Consider the following 20,502-nt stretch of genomic DNA (forward strand, 5'->3'; position numbering starts at 1 on the left):
AATACGTATTGATGCATGCTAACACCAGTGAATGAGGCCAGGACAGAGGAGCAAACCCTCACATATGTAACAAAAGTAAAAACTAGACAAAACAACATCAAAAAACCCCCACTATTTAAAGACACTGAAAATGTCCAAAACCAGGCAGAAACTGGAGGAGAGTTTAATATAAAAAACACAACTGGAAGTGGCAAAAAATATGCATTTTGTAGCTTTCTGACCTGAACTTATTCCCCAATCCCCACAGCTACTAGCTGGGGAAATCTGTGGTGAAACCACAGCCTTAGTGTTTCAGGGAATTATCAATCAGAGTTCAAGCAGAGAAAAGCAGCTGGGATTTTTAAAAATTAATTAATTATTACTTTTTTTTTTTTGAGACTGAATCTTACTGTCTCCCAGGCCGGAATACGGCATGATCCTGGCTCACTGCAACCTCCGTCTCCGGGGTTCAAGCAATTCTCCTGTCTCAGTCTCGCGAGTAGCTGGGATTACAGGTGCATGCCACCATGCCTAGCTAATTTTTGTATTTTTAGTCGAGACAAGTTTTTACCATATTGGTCAGGCTGGTCTCGAACTCCTGACCTCAGGTGATCCACCCGCCTTGGCCTCCTGAAGTGCTGGGATTACAGGCATGAGCCACCACGCCCAGCCTGCAGCTGGGAATTTTAACAGGAAATACTGCTATTGAAAGACTCACAGAAGGAGCGAGACAAATTCTGAATGTAAACTTTGCCCGATTCCCTGACTGGAAAATAAGCCACACAGGGGAAACCTCAGGGTCCTGGTGAAAAAGGAGGCAGAGACCAAGGAGAAATCTCCTGAAGGATAAGCTGTGCAGCAGGTGAGATCTGTGAGTCTGCTTTCTGTTTCTTGTTCCTTCTGAGTCCATTCCCCAACCATACACAGACCGAATGAACAAGCACTAAAGTCTTACAGGCACGCAATTATCTTAAGATAGACCCGAAAGCCCGCAGAGCAGCTGGAAATTAGGCAGGAACCTGCACAAACAAGAAGCCACAGAGATGCTGAGTTTCATCTTGGCTGATCACCAAGTTAAGCAGGGACAAGGGAGACCCCCATGGCCCAGGCTGAAAAAGCAGCAGTGAGAAACTTGAACAGGACAGAGGTATCAGGTGCTGAACACTACAGGGGAAAAAAAACTTGGTAGTTTGGATCCAGGCAAGTTAATGCCTATTAGAACAACAAGACAATGACCCTCAGAAAAAACACAACAAAATCCAGAGTTCATATTGTATTATTTACAATGTCCAATTTTCAACCCAAAATTATCAAACATGCCTCCTCCAAACCCCCAAAACAAAACAGAACAACAACCAAAAAATACCCAGAAAACAAGACAGTCAATAAAAACTGAATCTGATTGAACTCAGATGTTGGATTTAGCAGACAAAGGCTTCCAAGAAGATAGAAATATGTTCAAATAATTAAAGGAAAATATGGTATAAATGAATAAGCTGATATAAACATCACAATAGAGAAATGGAAGCTATTTGGGGGGACATTCTAGAGCTCTGAAGTATAATAAATGAAATTAAAATTTTACTAGATGGGCTCAAAAACGTATTTGAGATGGCAGAAGAAAGATCAATGGAAATTACCAATCCAAAGGACATAAACATTGAAGAAACGTGGGAAATGTAGCACTGATTTGATATTTGATGATATTAAGAAATTATTCTTGGTCAGGTGCAGTGACTCACGCTTGTAATCTCTGTACTTTGGGAGGCTGAGGTGGGAGAATCAGTTGAGGTCAGGAGTTCGAGACCAGCCTGGCCAACTTGATGGAACCCCATCTCTACTAAAAATACAAAAATTAGCCAGGCGCGGTGGCTCACGCCTGTAATCCCAGCACTTTGGGAGGCCGAGGTGGGTGGATCACAAGGTCAGGAGATCGAGACCATCCTGGCTAACTCAGTGAAACCCCGTCTCTACTAAAAATAAAAAAAATGAGCCAGGCATGGTGGTGGGCACCTGTAGTCCCAGCTACTTGGGAGGCTGAGGCAGGAGAATGGTGTGAACCCGGGAGGTGGAGCTTGCAGTGAGCCGAGATCGCACCACTGCACTCCAACCTGGGCGACAGAGTGAGACTCTGTCTCAAAAAAAAAAAAAAAAAATACAAAAATTAGCTGGGCGTGGTGGTGGGCACCTGTAATCCCAGCTACTCGGGAGGCTAAGGCATGAGAATTGCTTGAACCCAGAAGGTGGAGGTTGCAGCAAACTGAGATCGTGCCACTGCACTTCAGCCTGGGTGACAGAGTGAGACTCCATCTCAGAAATCAAAAAGAAATTATCCTTTTAGGTATCATAGTATCATAGTTGATATAATATGTACCATGGTTAATATATATTATATGTAATATCTCATGGTGTGTGTTTTAAATACTTGACACATTTTAAGATGAAGACGTTTGATAGAAATTTGCTTCAAAATAATTATGTAGGGAGGGTTAGTAAGTACTAAATCAAATGTAGATGGCATAGATTAGCTGAATTGATAATTATTGAAGCTTTATTATTGTTACTAACTTTCTATATGTTTGAAATTTCCCACAATAAAAAATTAAACAAAATTAGCTCAAAAGCAAAAATGTCCAGAAGTAGACTTCAGGCAAGTTTGATACGATGATTTAATAACATCATGAAGAACCTGCCCACCTCACTTGCCTCCTCTCCTGCTCTGCTCCTCCCCTCCCTGTCGCTCTCCCCTCTTTTTCTGCAGTATTGATATCACCTTCTGGCTCCCTGTAATGTGCCCCCAGCAGTTCTAAAATCCCCTTTCAGTTTGGCAAAAGGTACAGTTCACCAGGTGCAGTGATTCACACCTGTAATCCCAGCACTCTGGGAGGCTGAGGCAGGTGAATTGCTTGAGCTCAGGAGTTCAAGAACAGCCTGAGCAACAAGGCAAGGCCCCATCTCTACAAAAAAAAAAAAAAAAAAAAAAAAAAAAATTAGCTGGTGTGGTGGTGCACACTTGTGGTCCCAGCTGCTGGGGAGGCTGAGGGTGCAGTGAGCTGAGGTTATGCCACTGCACTCCAGCCTGGGTGACAGAGCAAGACCCTGCCTGGAAAAAAAAAAAAAGACTGTTCCAGTTTACCAAGGTAACAACCCTATGCCACTCTTCCCCAGGAAAGAGAGTGCCCTGTTGGCTCTCACAGAAGAAAAAGGAAACTTCCCCTTTTCAGGAGGCCCCAGCGTAATTCTCCTGTCAGGCCCTGATTGGGCTGCACACCCATCCTGAACCAGTCACTCCATTCCTGTTGATGGGATACACTGATGGGGGGGAGTGAGTTTCTAAAGGAAATGGGAGGCTATAGAAGGAGGGGAAATGGATCCTGGACAGCAACCCACAAGTAACCCTAAAAACTTCCCCCATGGCCAGATATATTGGTTCAGAGAGAACATCTGACCCTTGCTGCCACAATCAAATTCCTTCCTTACCAAGACACTGGAGTTAGAGAATAATCAGCCTTACCTTTGTGTCACAGACATGGGAGTATGTGGACTGCCTGAAGCCATCTTCCCTGGTGTGTAGACAAAGTACGCCTGCCATTAGAGAAGAGGATGCCAGCTAAGAGCAAGAAACTGAAGTAATACATACAGGACGAGGCAGGTTCCTAACTTCTTGTTTGAGTTTCTGGACCTATGCATGCATGAAGCTGGGTCAGCCAACATACTTCCCAGATACATTAGCCAATATTTGGTTTTCTACTTTTTTTGTTTGTTTGTTTTTGAGATGGAGTCTCACTCTGTCACCTGGGCTGGAGTGTAGTGGCGCCATCTTGGCTCACTGCCACCTCTGCCCTCCTGGGTTCATGTGATTCGCCTGCCTCAGCCTCCCCAGTAGCTGGGATTACAGGCACACACCACCACACCCGGCTAATTTTTTGTATTTTTAGTAGAGACAAGGTTTCACTATGTTGACCAGACTGGTCTTGAACTTCTGACCTCATAATCCACCCGCCTCGGCCTCCCAGAGTGCTGGGATTATAGGTGTGGGCCACCGCGCCTGGCCAGTTTTCTACTTCTTATAGCTCAAAGAGCCTGAATGGATACGTACGCGCTGTGCAGTGCAAGTGTGCCTGTTTTAGGTCAGGTTCTTCCTAAAGCACACCCTGAGACGACAATTCACGTGCAAATAATTATCTGCTCCCAGGAGAAGTTGATTAGTGAAGCAAGGTGTCATATCTTGCAAAATCCCATTTCATCATGATCCTCTAGGTATCTCTAGAGCATAAATTACACTTCAGAGTTGGTCCTACGTTGAGGTTGGTTTTCATACTCCTGCACGTATCAGTCATTGGCTAAGAATTCTGCCCTAAAGACACAGAAACTTTCCAGCGTCTCTGCCCTTGGGGAGTTCTTGGGAGGTGGCATCAGTAACCCAAGATGGACTGAAGATAGTCACAAGTGAAAGCCATTAGAAGCAGAGACCTCAGAAGCTGAGACATGCATGTGCCAAGTTGGTCATGGGTTCTCAGAGAATCTGGCTGCAGCACCACAGTGTCCACTACAGAAAGAAAAGCAAGGAAAGAGGCCAAACAGACAGTCAGGAATTGCTGGGGGCTCCATGCGAACAAGTCTAAGAGAGAAAAATGCCAAGGTGACCCAGTCATCAGGGCGCCCCCCTCCACTGCCACTTCTGTGTTTGACCTCCAGGAGCGCTATTGGGTCCTCACAGGGAATGTCAGAGAAAAATCCCCTCATGCTTCGGGCAGAGGGACAGGAAAAGGAACCATTTTGAAATATACCAGGGCATTCTGTTCCTTTTAACAAGGTCTGTCAACAGGAGACACTAACCAGAGCCTAAACAGCTGGGCTTTTATCAGAACCTAACTGACCCAGGCAAAAAAAAAAAAAAAAACTCAAAACCTAGGTGGCCCCAGCCTTCCACACGGGAGAAGGGAAATCCCCAACTCCAGCCCAGTCTGGCTGTTCTTTCCCACCTAAGAGGAGAGGGGCACTTAGAAGCACTTGTGAAACTCACAGTCTGAGAACACAGGCTCATTGAGAGACTGAGACCTAGTCATAGGACTACAGAATTCTTCTCCTCTCCCTACGCCTTACCAACACATTACTAAAGGCCTATTTACAACAGTTCCATTTATCTAGTACATCATGTCCAGCAATCAAGAAAAAATTACAAGATATACTAAAAGGCAAAAAAACAAAACAAAACAAGCAAATAAAAAAACACATGGTTTGAAGACACAGAGTGAGCATTGAAACCAGACTCATATGTGGTAAGGATGTTGGATGATCAGAACAGAAATCTAAAAGAACCATGATTAATGTGCTAAGGGCACCAATGGACACAGTATACTTCATGCAAGGACAGATAAACAATGTAAGCAGAGAGTTAGATATTCTATGAAAGAATCAAAAAGAAATGCTAGAGATCAAAAACACTGTAATAGAAAAAAGGAATCCCTTTGATAGTCTTATTAGTAGACTGGATACAACTGAGTAAAGAATATTTGAGCCTAGGATATCTCAATAAAAGCCTCCAAAAATAAGGCCGGGTGCGGTGGCTCACTCCTATAATCCCAGCATTTTGGGAGGCCGAGGTGGGTGGATTGTTTGAGGTCAGGAGTTCAAGACCAGCCTGACCAACATAGTGAAACCCTCTCTCTACTAAAAATACAAAATTAGTTGGGCATGGTGGCGGGCGCCTGTAATCCCAGTCACTCAAGAGCCTGAGGCAGGAGAATCGCTTGAACCTGGAAAGTGGAGGTTGCAGTGAGCCGAGATTGTGCCATTGCACTCCAGCCTGGGCAACAAGAGCGAAACTCCATCTCAAAAACAAACAAACCAACCTCCAAAAATGAAAAGCAAATAGAAAAAAAGACTTAAAAAAAAAATAGAGCAAAATATCCAAGAACAATGGGGCAACTACAAAGGGGTAACAGATGCATAGTGTAATACCAGAAGAAGAAGGAAAGAAAGGAACAGAAGAAATATTGGAACAATAATGACTGAGAATTTCTACTAATTCCTGATCCAAACCACAGACCCAAGAAACTCAGAGAACACCAAATAGGATACATGCAAAAAACAAAACAAAACAAAAACAACAAAAGCCCCCACACCTAGTCATACCATTTTCAAACTACAGAAAATCAAAGATAAAGAAAAAATCTGAAAGAAGTCAAAGAAAAAAATTTTGCTTCATAATTCTTACAAAGAATGACATCCAGCTTCTCAGAAACCATGCAAGCAAGAAGAGAGTGGAATGAAATATATAAAATGTTGAGAGAAAAAACCCTCCAATGTAGAATTCTGTACCCTGTGAAACTGTCCTTCAAAAGTCAAGAAGAAATGAAGAGTTTCTCAGACAAACACAAATTGAGGAAATTTGTTGCCAGTAGGCCTGTCATGCAGAAAATCTTAAAAGAAGTTCTTTAGAGAAAAATAAATTGATATGGTCAGTCTTGGATCTGCAAAGGGAAAAGAAGAGCATCAGAGAAGAAATCAGTCAATGTAAAACCACAATTTCTATTTTTCTTATTCTTAGTTGATTTAAAAGATAGCACTTTCTTCAAAATAATAATACCAACAACTTACTTGGTTATATGTATGCTTCTATATATGCTGATGTATATATGCTTACATATGTGTGTGTGTGTATGCACAGACAGCGTCCCGAGTCCCTAGGTGCAGTCCTTCCAGAGGCCACTGTGACTCTGTCTGTCCTGCTTAGAGGAACTGGTTCATTTCCTCCCACCTGCCCTTTTGTTCTTTTTCACTCAAAGTCATAAGGTCCTGACCATTACAGGGACCCTCCTTTGCTCCAATCAGGCGTGGCCTGGAAGCTGGGTCACAGAAAGCAAGGCAGTATCTCTGGATGGGTCACTGCAAGATACTGAAGGGAGGTTTGGGCAAGGTGGCCCCTGACAGTTTTTGCACCTGGGTGCTGAGCACAGGGAGCCCCTGGGGAGGGACCACCCAGCTTCTGCCTTCCCTGAGAACTACCTGTTCCCCCAGTTGAAGGAACAGTGTCTGTGTTCCATGACTCAGTCTCACTTGGCCATGGCAGATTGGACTGTGGTGGATACCTGCCCTAAGCCTGGGCAATTACGTTCTCTTTCCCAGGTATTGAAACTGGGACCAGAGACTGTAGTTCAGAAATGTCAGTGGCTGCAGCAGAGAGGTGGTGCAGGGATGCAGCTGGGGAGTCAGACACCGCTGAGCTGCAGGGCTGTGGCTACAATGTGCTTGCCGAGAGACACAACACACGGCACTCAAGCTCGTCAATCAGAGCACTGTAACAATGGTGGGCCCCTGGTAGCCATTTCGTGTCTTCGGTAGCCCTCTCTTGCCCCAAGGCCACATTTTCTTGATCCAGGAATAGACCCCTCATCTAGGTTAGGTTATCAGAGTCTCTAACTCATGATATTGCACGCAAAGCTAGAATATTGCATGGGTGTTTGTTTGTTCGTTTATTTTTTAGAGACAGGGTCTTGCTCCACCGCCCAGGCCAGAGAGCAGTGGCCCAATCATAGCTCCCTGCAACCTCGAGCTCCTGGACTCAAGTGATCCTCCCACCTCTGCCTCCGCCTCTCAAGTACCTAAGACGATAGGTGCGAGCCACTGTGCTACTGGCTTTCAGTCTTCACCTGAATAACTTATTGAATGGTGGGGCCTGAATATAGGCACTGTTGCTACTTTCTGCTATGTAAACTGAAATGTATGGGACATTAGTCTGCTGAGAGAGGGGGAGAGCAGCAGATATGGAATGAGGAGAGTCCTGACAGCGTTCCACAGCCTGTGGCTGTTTTCCCTGCCCACCTGTCTTTGTTTCCACATAAAGGAAGTTTATGATAAATCCTCTATTTTCTTTTTTTTTTTTTTGAGATGGAGTCTCGCTCTGTCACCCAGGCTGGAGTGCAGTGGTGCGATCTCAGCTCACTGGATCCTCCACCTCCCAGGTTCAAGCGATTCTCCTGCCTCAGCTTCCCGAGTAGCTGGGATTATAGGCGCATGACATGACACCCAGCTAATTTTTTGTACTTTTAGTAGAGACAGGGTTTCATCACGTTGGCCAGGCTGGTCTCGAACTCCTGACCTCATGTGATCTGCCTGCCTCGTCCTCCCTAAGTGCTGGGATTACAGGCATGAGCCACTGAGCCCGGCTTTTTTTTTTTTTTTTTTGAGATAGTTTTGCTGTCGCCCAGGCTGGAGTGCAATGGTGCAATCTCAGCTCACTGCAACCTCCACCTCCTGGGTTCAGGAAGATCTCCTGCCTCAACCTCCCAAGTAGCTGAGATTACAGATGCATGCCACCACATCTGGCTAATTTTTTTATTTTTAGTAGAGACAGGGTTTCACCATGTTGGCCAAGCTGGTCTTGAACTCCTGACCTCAGGTAATCCACCTGCCTCGCCTCCCAAAGTGCTGGGATTACACATGTGAGCCACCACAGCCAGCCTAGTTCTTGAATGCAAATTTCCTTACCAACCCGGCAAGAAAGTGACAAATTGAAAATTTCATTTAAAGGAGTCCCCAAGCCACTCAGTAGTATTTATCAATAGGATTAGGTAAATGTAACACAGTATGGAATTATTAATAATTAATTTCCACCAATAAAGCTGAATATAAAGGTAAGAGACATTGAAATTATATTACAAAGACTGAAATAACTGAAAATGACACAAGTGAGATTGTTCTAAGAGTTTCTTAGAATCTTAGGATACATTTGTTCACTCGTTCAAGCTAGGTCAAGCAAAATAAAAGAATTAATTGGAAGGACAAAGGAATGGGAACCTCGTGGCAACAATGGTCAAAAATGCAGTCACTCATGAAGAATCAGTACCTAGTAAGTCAGAAGCGTGTACTGTGGTGTCTCTCAGGAACCACATAACCTCTCAGCCCTGCAGCTCAGCAGTGTCTGACTCCCCAGCCCCAGCCCTGCACCACCTCTCTGCTGCAGACACCAACATCTCTGAACTACATACAGTCTCTGGTCCCAGTTTCAACACCTGGGAAAGAGAACTTAATTGCCCAGGCTTGGGGCAAGGGTTCACCCCAGTCCAATCTGCCATGGCCAGGTGAGATCAGGGCATGGAATGCTGACACAGAAGCTGGCACTGTCCCTTTAGAAAGGGTTGGGGGACAGGCAGTTCTCAGGGAAGGCAGGAGCTGGGTGATCTCCCCCGCCCCACAGGGGCCTCTGTACTCCACACCCACGTGCAGAAACTGTAAGGGGCCGCCTTGCTCAAACCTCCCTTGAGGGCACCCGTCCAGAGACACTGCCTTACTTTCTGCCAGGTGACCCTGACTCCCAGGCCATACCTGATTGGAGCAAAGGACGGTCCCTGTAATGGTCAGGACCTTTTTCAATGGTGAGTCTTGAAATTCAAATGACCTGCAGTGAAGCAGAAAAAAGGGCAGTGGGAGGCAAAGAAAATGCACCCCTCAGCAGGAAGGGCAGAGTCATGGTGAACTCTGGAAGGACTGGACCCAGGACCCAGGGACTCGGGTCTGACCCTCTGTCTTCTCTGCTCCCTTTTGCTTCTCCCTGTGGAATGCCCTCATCTTCTCCGCCTTGGACCTCATATGCATCATGCCAGGAAGCACGGCAGGAGGCCCTTCAGATTGATGTCCGACCAGCCCTACAATGAAGGCAAAAGCAGCTTTCTCCAATTTGAGCTTGAAAAATCCTCCATGAGGACTTGTTAGGAAAATATATATATATAAATATATGACAAAATACTTAAAACAAAAGTAGAAAAATTGTACTTTTAAACCAGTGATGTACTCATCACCGGTTTTCAACAATTATCAACCAACGGGCAATCATGTTTCATCTGTACAACCGCCCTCCACTGGATTATTTATTTTAAAGCAAATCCCAAATATTCTGTCACTTCCTCTGAAATACTTCTGACATATCATAAGGAGTTTTAAAAACTTAATCATGGCCAGGCGCGGTGGCTCACGCCTGTAATCCCAGAACTTTGGGAGGCCAAGGCGGGCGGATCATCAGGTCAGGAGATCGAGATCATCTTGGCTAACACGGTGAAACCCCGTCTCTGCTAAAAATGCAAAAAATTAGCCGGGCGTGGTGGCAGGCACCTGTAGTCCCAGCTGTTCGGGAGGCTGAGGCAGGAGAGTTGCTTGAATCTGGGAGGCGGAGCTTGCAGTGAGCCGAGATTGCGTGACTGCACTCCAGCCTGGGCGACAGAGCCAAACGCCGTCTCAAAAAAAAAAAAAAAACCAAAACTTAATCATAATGCCAATATTATGCTAAAAAAATTAGCGAACACTCCTTAATACCATAAGCATAGTCAACCAGTGTTCACGTTTCTTTAATTGTTTTAAAAATTGAAAAACTGGGCCACAGCAATTGGGCAAGAGAAAGAAGTAAAGGGCATCCAGATTGGAAAGGAAGAAGTCAAGTTAGCCTTGTTCACAAACATGACCTTATACCTAGAACAACTCAAAGATTTCACCAAAAAAATGTTAGAACTGATAAACGAATTTGGTAAATTTGCAGGATACAAAATCAACACACAAAAGTCAGCAGCACTTATATATGTCAATAGCAAATAATCTGTTAAAAAAAAATCAAGAAAGCAATCCCATTTATAAAAACTACAAAGAATATTAAATATCTAGGAATCAATCTAACCAAAGACGTGAAAGGTCTATATAAGGAAAACTATAAAACTCTGATAAAAAAATAGAAAAGGACATACAAAAAAGTGAAAAGGTATTCCATGCTCATGGATTGAAAGAATTAATAGTATTAAAATGACAATACTATCCAAAGCTATTTACAGATTCAATGCAATCCCTATCAAAAATACCAATGACATTCACAGAAATAGAAAAAAATCCTAAAATTTATATAGAACCACAATAGACTCAGTATAGCCAAAGCAATCCTAAGCAAAAAGAACAAAGTTGGAAGCATCACACTACCAACTTCAAAATATATTACAAAGCTATAGTAACCAAAACAGCATGGTACTGGCATAAAAACAGACATATATACCAACAGAACAGAATAGAGAACCCAGATATAAATCCACACATTCACATCCAATTCATCTTTGACAAAGGTATGAAGAACATACAATGGAAAAAGGATAGTCTTTTCAACAAATGCTGCTGGAAAAACTGGATAAACTATACGCAGAAGAATGAAACGAAGCCCTATCACTCACCATACACAAAAATCAAATCAAAATGGATTAAGATTTGAATGTAACACCTGAAATTATGAAACTACTAAAACAGAACATTTGGAAAATGCTCCAAGACATTGGTCGTGGGCAAGCAAAATTTTTTTGTGTAAGACCTCACAAGTACCAACAACAAAAGCAAATGAAAATAGACAGATGGGATTACATCAAGCTAAACAGCAAAGGAAACAATCAACCAAATGAAGAGACAACTCACAGAATGGCAGGAAATATTTGCAAACTACCCATTTGACAAGGGATTTATAATCAGAATATATAAGAAGCTCAAACAACAGCAAAAAAATAAAATAAAAAACCCACAAAAAATCTGATTTTAAAATGGGCAAAAGATTGGAATAGACATTTCTCAAAAGAAGCCATACAAGTGGCTAACAGGTATATGAAAAATGTTCAACATCACTAATCAAATGCAAATGCAAATCAAAACCACAATGCAGTATCATTTCACCCCACTTAAAATGGCTTGTGTCAAAAGAAGCAAACAGTAACAGATGCTGGTAAGGATGTGGAGAAAGGGGAACCCTTCCTCATACACTGTTGATATGAATGTCAACTGGTATAGCCCCTATGGGGGATAGTATAAAGCTTCCTCAGAAACCTACAAATAAACTATCAAGTGATCCAGCAATTCCAATACTGTGTATATATTCAAAGGAAAGGAAATCAATACATCAAAGCGACATCTATGCTCCGATGTTTACTGCAGCACTATTCATGATAGCCAAGATATGGAATCAACTGAAGTGCTCATCAACAGATGAATAAAGAGAAAGTAGTACATATACACAATGGAATATTATTCAGCCATTAAGAAAAAGCCAGGAGCGGCGGCTCACATTTGTAATTCCAGCACTTTGGGAGGCAGAGGCAGGAGGATCTCTTGGGGCAAGAGTTCAAGACCAGCCTGGACAACATAGGGAGACCTCATCTCTACTGAAAAAAAAAAAAAAAAAAAAAAAGGCAGGCATGATGGTATGTGCCTGCAGTCGTGGCTACTCTGGAGGCTGAGGGGAGGATTGCTTAAACCTCGGCGTTCAAGGCTGTAAGGAGCCATGATTGCACCTCTGCACTCCAGCCTGGGCAGCAGATCGAGAGGAAAAAAAAAAAAAAAATCCTGTCACTTGCAGCAACATTGATGGAACTGGAGGCTGTTCTGTAAAGTGAAATAAGCACAGAAAGACACATATCACATAATCTCACTCATACATGGGAGCTAAAAACAAAGCTCTCATGGAAAGAGAGTAGAATGTTGGTTACCAGAGGCTGGGAGGGGAGCAGGGAGGGAGGAATAAAGGGGAAAAAAAGAATATAAATATATTTATAACCACTGAACTGCACACTTAAATATGGTAAAGAGGTATTGACCATTTTTTATTTGGGTTAATAAAAAGGAATAAGAGCAAAAAAAATTAAAAGATGATAAAGAGGGCCAGGTGCGGTGGCTTACGCCTGTAATCCCAGCACTTTGGTAGGCCGAGGTGGGCGGATCACAAGGTCAGGAGATTGAGACCATCCTGGCTAACACGGTGAAACCCTGTCTCTACTAAAAATACAAAAAATTAGCCGGGCGTGGTGGCGGGCGCCTGTAGTCCCAGCTACTCGGGAGGCTGAGGCAGGAGAATGGCGTGAACCCGGGAGGCAGAGCTTGCAGTGAGCCGAGATCGTGCCACTGCACTCCAGCCTGGGCGACAGAGGGAGACTCAAAAAACAAAAAACAAACAAACAAACAAAGATAAAGAGAGCAAATTACGTATGTATATTTTACCTCAATAAAAAGAACAAAGAAAAAAACTTGAAAAATGGGCTTCAAATCAGGACCCAAACAAGTTTCACTCACTGCATTTTGTGGCTGTGTCTCCGCAGGCTCCTTCAATCTACAAATTCCTCCTCTTTTTTCCTCCTTGTAACTTTTATTTATTTATTTTTTCCAAGAAACTGAGCCATGTGCCATCTAGAGGTCCCCACATTCCAGGCCTTGTGTGGCATCTCTGCAGGGTCTTTCCACAGGATCCTCTGTCTGACCTCACTGGCAGCTAGATCTAGAGGCCTCCTTTCCCACGCTCCTTTCCCGTGCAGGTGAGCTACCTCACAGGTGGCGGGCGCTCCCTCAGCATCAAGATGGGAGACAGCGAGCCTGCTGGCTTTTCTTTTCCTGAGCCTGGGGAAAGGTTTCAGGTGTCTCACATGGCCATCATTTTAGGGCTTACCATCAGGTTTCTGCCTGAGGGCTTTGGCAGATATTGAGCACCGTTGCTGGGATCCATTTCTTCTTCAGTATCCATTATCCATCTATCATTCCTTCTTAATTTATTAGCTAGAATTCTTTCTAAAGGGAGTTGGCTCACCTTTTCTCTAAAGGGCTAGACAGTAAATATTTTAGGCCTGATGAACCACATAATAGTCTGTCGAATCTTTTTCTTTTTTAATTGCCCTTTAAAAATGTGAAAATCTTCCTTGACAGTAGGCATTACAAAAACAGGCTGCAAACCAGATTTGGTCCATGGGCCATAGTTTGCCAGCTTCTGTCTAAAAAGAAGAGAACTTTTCCTCATCCACTATCTGGTTGCCTTAAAGTATAGGATAACTTGGACAAGAGAAGTGGGATTCTTTTCTTTTAGTTCTCAATTTCAGAACAACGGTTTGAGGCTGGGCTCATGCCTATATTCCCAGCACTTTGGAAGGCTGAGGCAGGAAAATTGCTTGCATCCAGGAGTTCAAGACCAGCCTGGGCAACATGGCAAAACAATATCTCTACAAAAAATACAAAAATTAGCTAGGCATGGTGGTATACATGCCTGTAGTTCTAGGTACTTGGGGGTGCTGAGGTATGAGGATTGCTTGAGCCTGGGAGATCAAGGATGCTGTGAGCCATGATCACACCACTGCACTCACCTTGGGTGAAAGAGTGAGAATCTGTCTCAAAAATAAATAAATAGGCCGGGCACGGTGGCTCACGCCTATAATCCCAGCACTTTGGGAGGCCAAGGTGGGTAGATCACGAGGTCAGGAGATCGAGACCATTCTGGCTAACACGATGAAACCCCGTCTCTACTAAAAATACAAACAAATTAGCCAGGTGTGGTGGCAGGTGCCTATAGTCCCAGCTACTTGGGAGGCTGAGGCAGGAGAGTTGCTTGAACCTGGAAGGCAGAGGTTGCAGTGAGCCGAGATCGTGCCACTGCACTCCAGCCTGGGCGACAGAGCGAGACTCCTTCTCAAAAAAATAAAAATAAAAATAAATAAATAAATGAAAATAACAGTCTGGCACCCTTATATGTTCCAAAGGTGATTAATTGGACACCTCATGTCACCAGCTCACCTGTTCTCGACTCACCGTTCCCTCCAGGCACTACTACAGCTGCCAACTTTGCTCAGGTGAGACTAGGCTGCTCCTGCATCCGCTGTACCTCTTACTTTTTCTTTCCTGTCCCAGGACTCCTAGGACACTGTGATACGTGACAATTGCAGAAATCTGCAAGACACTTGCATCTGGGCAGCCTGGAAGAGCGGGGAAGATAATGCCTCCTGGGGCGGTCCTTGACCAATAGAGGAAAAAAAGCCAGGGGGAGGTAAACGTGTCCCCTTGTGTCCTTAAGTGAGCAATTTTGAGGCATATTTTAGATGGTTCCACCAAACGTCCTGCAAGAATATAGCCTACAGTCATAACCACCTCAGCACAGCACCCTTGTACTGGCTTCCCTCCTTTCCTATTCCTCCCTCCTGCCCCTGGAGTAACTTTGAAATGGAACTACCCGATGCTGTTCTGCCCAGTCACGGTGCTCCCAGCCACTGGTGAGGGATTTGCTCTGCTATCCACTCTGGTAGCAGCTTCATGGTTCAGGGACAGCTTCATTCAGATGTTCCCCAAGCGATGCTGCAAATTCGTCTTCAAGTGGGCAAACCTTCTCAAAATGTAGAGATTTTCGCCGGGTGTGGTGACATGCACCTGTAGTCCCACCTACTCAGAGACAGGAGGATCATTTGAGTCCAGGAGTTCAAGGTTGCAGTGAGCTATGACGGTGCCACTGCATTCTAGCCTGGGCAACAGAGCAAGACTCCATCTCTAAATAATAATAATAATAATAAAGAAGAAGAAAGGCCGGGCACAGTGGCTCATGCCTGTAATCCTAGCACTTTGGGAGGCCGAGAAGGACAGATTGCCTGAGCTCAGGAGTTCAAGACTAGCCTGGGCAACCCAGTGAAATCTCATCTCTACTAAAATACGAAAAAATTAGCCAGGCATGGTGGCATGCACCTGTAGTCCCAGCTACTCGGGAGGCTGAGGCAGGAGAGTTGCTTCAATCTGGGAGGTGGAGGTTGCGGTGAGCCGAGATTGTGCCACTACACTCCAGCCTGGGCAACAGAGTGAGATTCTGTCTCCAAAAAAAAAAAAAAAAAAGAAGAAGAAGTAGGAAAGAAAGTCTTATATTCTATTTTGTCTGATACTGATATAGAAACTTCAACTCTCTTACGGTTACTGTTTGCAAGGTATAATTTTTTCCATCCTTTTGCTTTCTACCTATTTGTGTCTTTAAATCTATGATGTTTCTATTATAGACAGCATATGGGTGGGGTCTTGCTTTTTCATCCAGTATGACTATCTCTGTCTTTTGAAGTATTTAGTCTATTCATATTTAATAAAATTCCAGATATGGTTGGATTTATGCTGCCATTTTGCTATTTGTTTTATATTTGTCTCCTGTCTCTTCAGGTCTGCTTTACTGCGTTATTTTATGTTAAATGTGTTTTCATGAACTACATGGATTTATCTATTGATTTTCTTCTTCACTTTTTGTTTTTTAGTTTTTTCATCAGTGATTGCTCTAGGGATTACAATGCACATCTTAATTTAGTACAGTCTGTCAAATTTGCTTTTTTTTGTTTTTGAGATGGAGTCTTGCTCTTTCACCAGGCTGGAGTGCAGTGGCACAATCTTGGCTCACTGCAAACTCTGCCTCCCGGTTCAAGCGATTCTCCTGCCTCAGCCTCCCAAGTAGCTGGGATTACAAGCACACGCCACCACGCCCAGCTAATTTTGTATTTTTAGTAGAGCTGGGGTTTCATCATGTTGGCCAGGATGGTCTTGATCTCTTGACCTCATGATCCACCTGCCTTGGCCTCTCAAAGTACTGGGATTACAGGCATGAGCCACCGCACCTGGCCCAAATTTACTTAATTTCAGTAAAATATAGAAACCTCAGTCAGGTGCAGTGACTCACACCTATAATCCCAGCACTTTGGGAGGCCGAGGTGGGCAGATCACCTGAGGTGAGGAGTTCGAGACCAGCCTGGCCAACATGGCAAAACATTATCTCTACCAAAAATACAAAAATTAGCCGGGCGTGGTGGTGGGTGCCTGTAATCCCAGCTACTGGGAAGGCTGAGGCAGGAGAATCACTTGAACCATGGTTCAAGTGAACGGCGGAGGTTGCAGTGAGCCGAGATCATGCCTCTTCATTCCAGCTTGGGCAAAAGAGCAAAACTGTGTCTCAAAAAAAAAAAAAAAAAAAAAAGAACCCTCACTCCAATGTCTCACTTCCCCTCATCCTTTTGCTATTATAAATGCAACCGTACAGTGTTATGATGATGCCATATTTAATATTACATATTTTTAAAAGACGAGAAGAACTAGAGTCTCTTTATAGACTTTAATAGTTACCATTTCTGATATTCTTCATCTCTTGTGAATTGAAGTTACTATCTGGAGTAACTCTCAGCTTGAAGAATTTCCTTCAGTATTTCTTGTCAGGCATGTCATTAGCAACAAATGCTTTCAGTCTTTATCTGGGAATGTATTTATTTTACCTTTATTTTGATATTGCTGGATATAAAATTCTTGGTTGACAGTTTGCTTTATTCTAGCATTTGGAATATGTCCTTCCACTACCTTTGGCTTCCATTTTTTTCTGATAGGTAGTCAAGTCATTAATCACATTTCCCTTGTTGCTTCAAGAATAAGAAAATACACAGACCAAAATGTCACAGATTCACACTGTTCTTACTTAAAGTTTAGTAATTTTAATTAATAAATGCTTCTCCATTTGCTGTATGCCTTTGGTCTATTATTTCCAGAGGCTGCAATGGTTATTTTTGACAGTTTTGTCCAGTATCATTGTGGCATTTAAGGGGCAAGATTTGTTGACCTCACTCTGTTGTCATGTCAGACATGAGAAAATGGTTTGTTGGTTTTTATTTTTATTTTTTCCAGATGAAATGAGAGGCCACTGAGATGTATTAAGCAGTGGAGGGACATAATCTGTTTGTGTTTTAAAAGACTGCTTTAGACACTCACATTAGTTAATTATTGCTGCACAAAAACTTACCCCAAATTGATTTACTTACAACAACACACATTTATTATGTCATAGTTTCTGTAGGAAATTTACAAGCAGTTTAGCTGGATGGTTCTGACTCAGGGTCTCTCATGAAGTTGCAAGCAGTATGTCAGCTGGGACTTGACTGAAAGTGGAGAATCCACCTCCAAGCCCACTTACTTAGCTGCTGTAGGAGCCCTCAGTTCCTCACCATGGATTTCTCCATGGGGCTGCTCTCAGTGTGGCATCTGGCCTCCTCCAAAGTGAGTGATCTGAGAGAGTGTGGCCAAAATGGAAGTCCCAGTGTCTTTTTATGACCTGGTCCATGAAGTCCCCCACCGTCACTGCCTTATTCTATTCATTAGAGGTGAGTCACTAAGTTCAGCTCACACTCAAGAGGGAGGACATTAAGCTCCGCCTCTTGAAGAGAGGAGTATAAAAAAAGTTGTGGATATATTTTGTAAACCATCACACTGCTGTTTTAAGAATGGATTGTAATGGAGAAAAGAAAGATGAGTCAGATCAGTCTGTGGCTATTGCAGCCACCCAGGTGAGAGCTGGTAAGAGCCTGAACTAAGACAGTGGCATAATGATGGAGACAAGCAGATAGATTTGAAGTAGATTTTTCAAGTGGATCTGATGCAGAATTTGCCTTGGGTTGAATAGAAGTCATGGGGGAACAGAGGTTACAAATGGTTTTCAGGTGTCTGATATTGGTAACTAAGGACCTGGTAGCCCCATGTCCCGAGAGGAGAAAACAGAAGAAAGATGACATTTGGGTTGCTCATGGAGATGTTTGAGATGCCCATGGAAAACCCAAAGATGAGGTTAAGAGGCAGTTACATTAGTTAAAGACACAAGTCTGGAAATCAAGGAAGACATGAGAGCTGGAGATAAATTTGAGAATTCTCAGCACATAGATGGTTTTAAAGACGTGGGCTAAATAAGATCTCTTAGGAAGAGAGTGGAAGTAGAGATCCGGGTCTGAGTCCTGAGGAACTGCAATATCTAGAGAACAAGCAGAAGGACAACAGGAAGGAAGTCCAAGAAGAAACAAGTGATGGGGTGGAAGGAAATCCAGGAGTATTGTGCTGCAGATACAGAGGAAGAATAGCTCTGTATTTCAAGAGGGTCAGAGCTATCACTGGTGTCAATAACTGTCGAGAGATCAAATAGAATGAAAACAGAGAAGTGCTCTTTGGATATGGAAGAAATGATGGCATTGGCATGAAAGAGACAGAAGACAGAGAGGAGTGGATTGAAACATGAATAGAAGAGGAAAGATTTAAGGATTGAGGTGTTCATTATACACTCATTGGGTAAGACCTTTCAAACTGCAACCTATCTGACCTTCTAAGCTTCCTCCAAATGTGTTCACTTCATCCTCATGCCTGCCTTCATCTCAGTTACCATCAAGTCTTATCTGGACGTCTCATCAATAGCATCCTAACTGGTCTCCCAGGTTCTACTTTGCTCCCCTCAGATCTTTTCTCCATAGGGTAGCCTGAAAGAGCTGCAAACCCATTTCTGATCATGTCACTCTTGTATTTAAAAGCCTTCTCAGGCTACCCATTGCCTGGAGATGAAGTCCAAACTAAGTTTCTAGGCCATCTGGCTCCTGCCTACCTCTCTGGCCTGGCTTCTCTCTCTCTCTCTCTCTCTCTCTCTCTCTCTGGCCTAGCTTCTCTCTTCTCTCTCTGGACCGGCCTTTCTCTCTCTCTCCCTTACTCTCTCTCTCTCTCTGGTCTGCCCCACCGCCACCCTACCCTGGCCTCTCTCTCTCCCCTTTACTTTCTCTTTCTCTCTAGCCTGGTCCCTCTCTCTCTCCCTTACTTTCTCTCTCTCTCTCTCTGGCCTGGTCTCTCTCTCTCTCCCTTGCTCTCTCTCTCTCTGGCTTGGCCTCTCTTTCTCTCTCTCTCTGGCCTGGCCCCTCTCTCTGTCTCCCTTATTCTCTCTCTCCCCCTTACTCTCTCTCTCTCTCTGGCGTGGCCCCTCTCTCTCTCCCTTTATCTCTCTCTCCCTTACTCTCTCTCTCTCTCTCTCTCTCTGGCCTGGCCCCTCTCTCTCTCCCTTACTCTCTCTCTGGCCTGGCCCCTCTCTCTCCCTTTCTCTCTCTCTGGCCTGGCCTCTCTCTCTCTCTCTCTCACTTACTCTCTCTCTCTCTGGCCTGGCCTCTCTCTCTCTCTCTCCCTCTCTCTCTTTTTCTGGCCTGGCCCCTCTCTCTCCCTTTCTCTCTCTCTGGCCTGGCCTCTCTCTCTCTCTCCCCCTCTCTCTCTTTCTCTGGCCTGGCCCCTCTCTCTCCCTTTCTCTCTCTCTCTCTGGCCTGCCCTCTCTCTCTCTCTCTCTCTCTCTCTCTCTCTCTCTCCCCCCTTACTGTCTCTCTCTCTCCTTTTGATGTCTGCACTCCAGACATTTTCTTTATTGTCATTTCTTATTTTCTCCACTGCACCCTATTCTGTTTGTCCTCCAGATTCAAGTCACAAGTCTCAGTTTAAACATAATTTCCCTGGAAAGGACTTCTTGACCTCTTTCTGAGGTCGCTGCATTTTAAAAAAATTATTAGAGACAGCTTCTCTTTTCTCCTTTTCTGCCATTAGCACCAGATGAACTGTGTCTCTGATTCAACTGTATCCCAGCACATGACACCTAGTAGGCACTCAATATTTATTCAATGGATTAAGTGAAACCAATTTCTAATTTTCATAAAAATTCTCCAACAGAATTTTTCTTCTTCTCCCTCCTCCTCCTCCTCCTCCTTCTCCTCTTCTTCTTCTTCTTCTTCTTCTTCTTCTTCTTCTTCTTCTTCTTCTTCTTCTTCTTCTTCTTCTTTCTCCTTCTCCTTCTTCTTTTCTTCTCTTTTTTTTTGGGGGGAGGGGGGCAGGGGGACAGAGTCTTGCTCTGTTGCCGAGGCTGGAGTGCAGTGTGATCTCACTTCACTGCAACATCTGCCTCCCAAGTTCAAG

Source organism: Macaca fascicularis, chromosome 10 (genome assembly GCF_037993035.2).
Source record: "Macaca fascicularis isolate 582-1 chromosome 10, T2T-MFA8v1.1".
Lineage (NCBI taxonomy): Eukaryota > Metazoa > Chordata > Mammalia > Primates > Cercopithecidae > Macaca > Macaca fascicularis.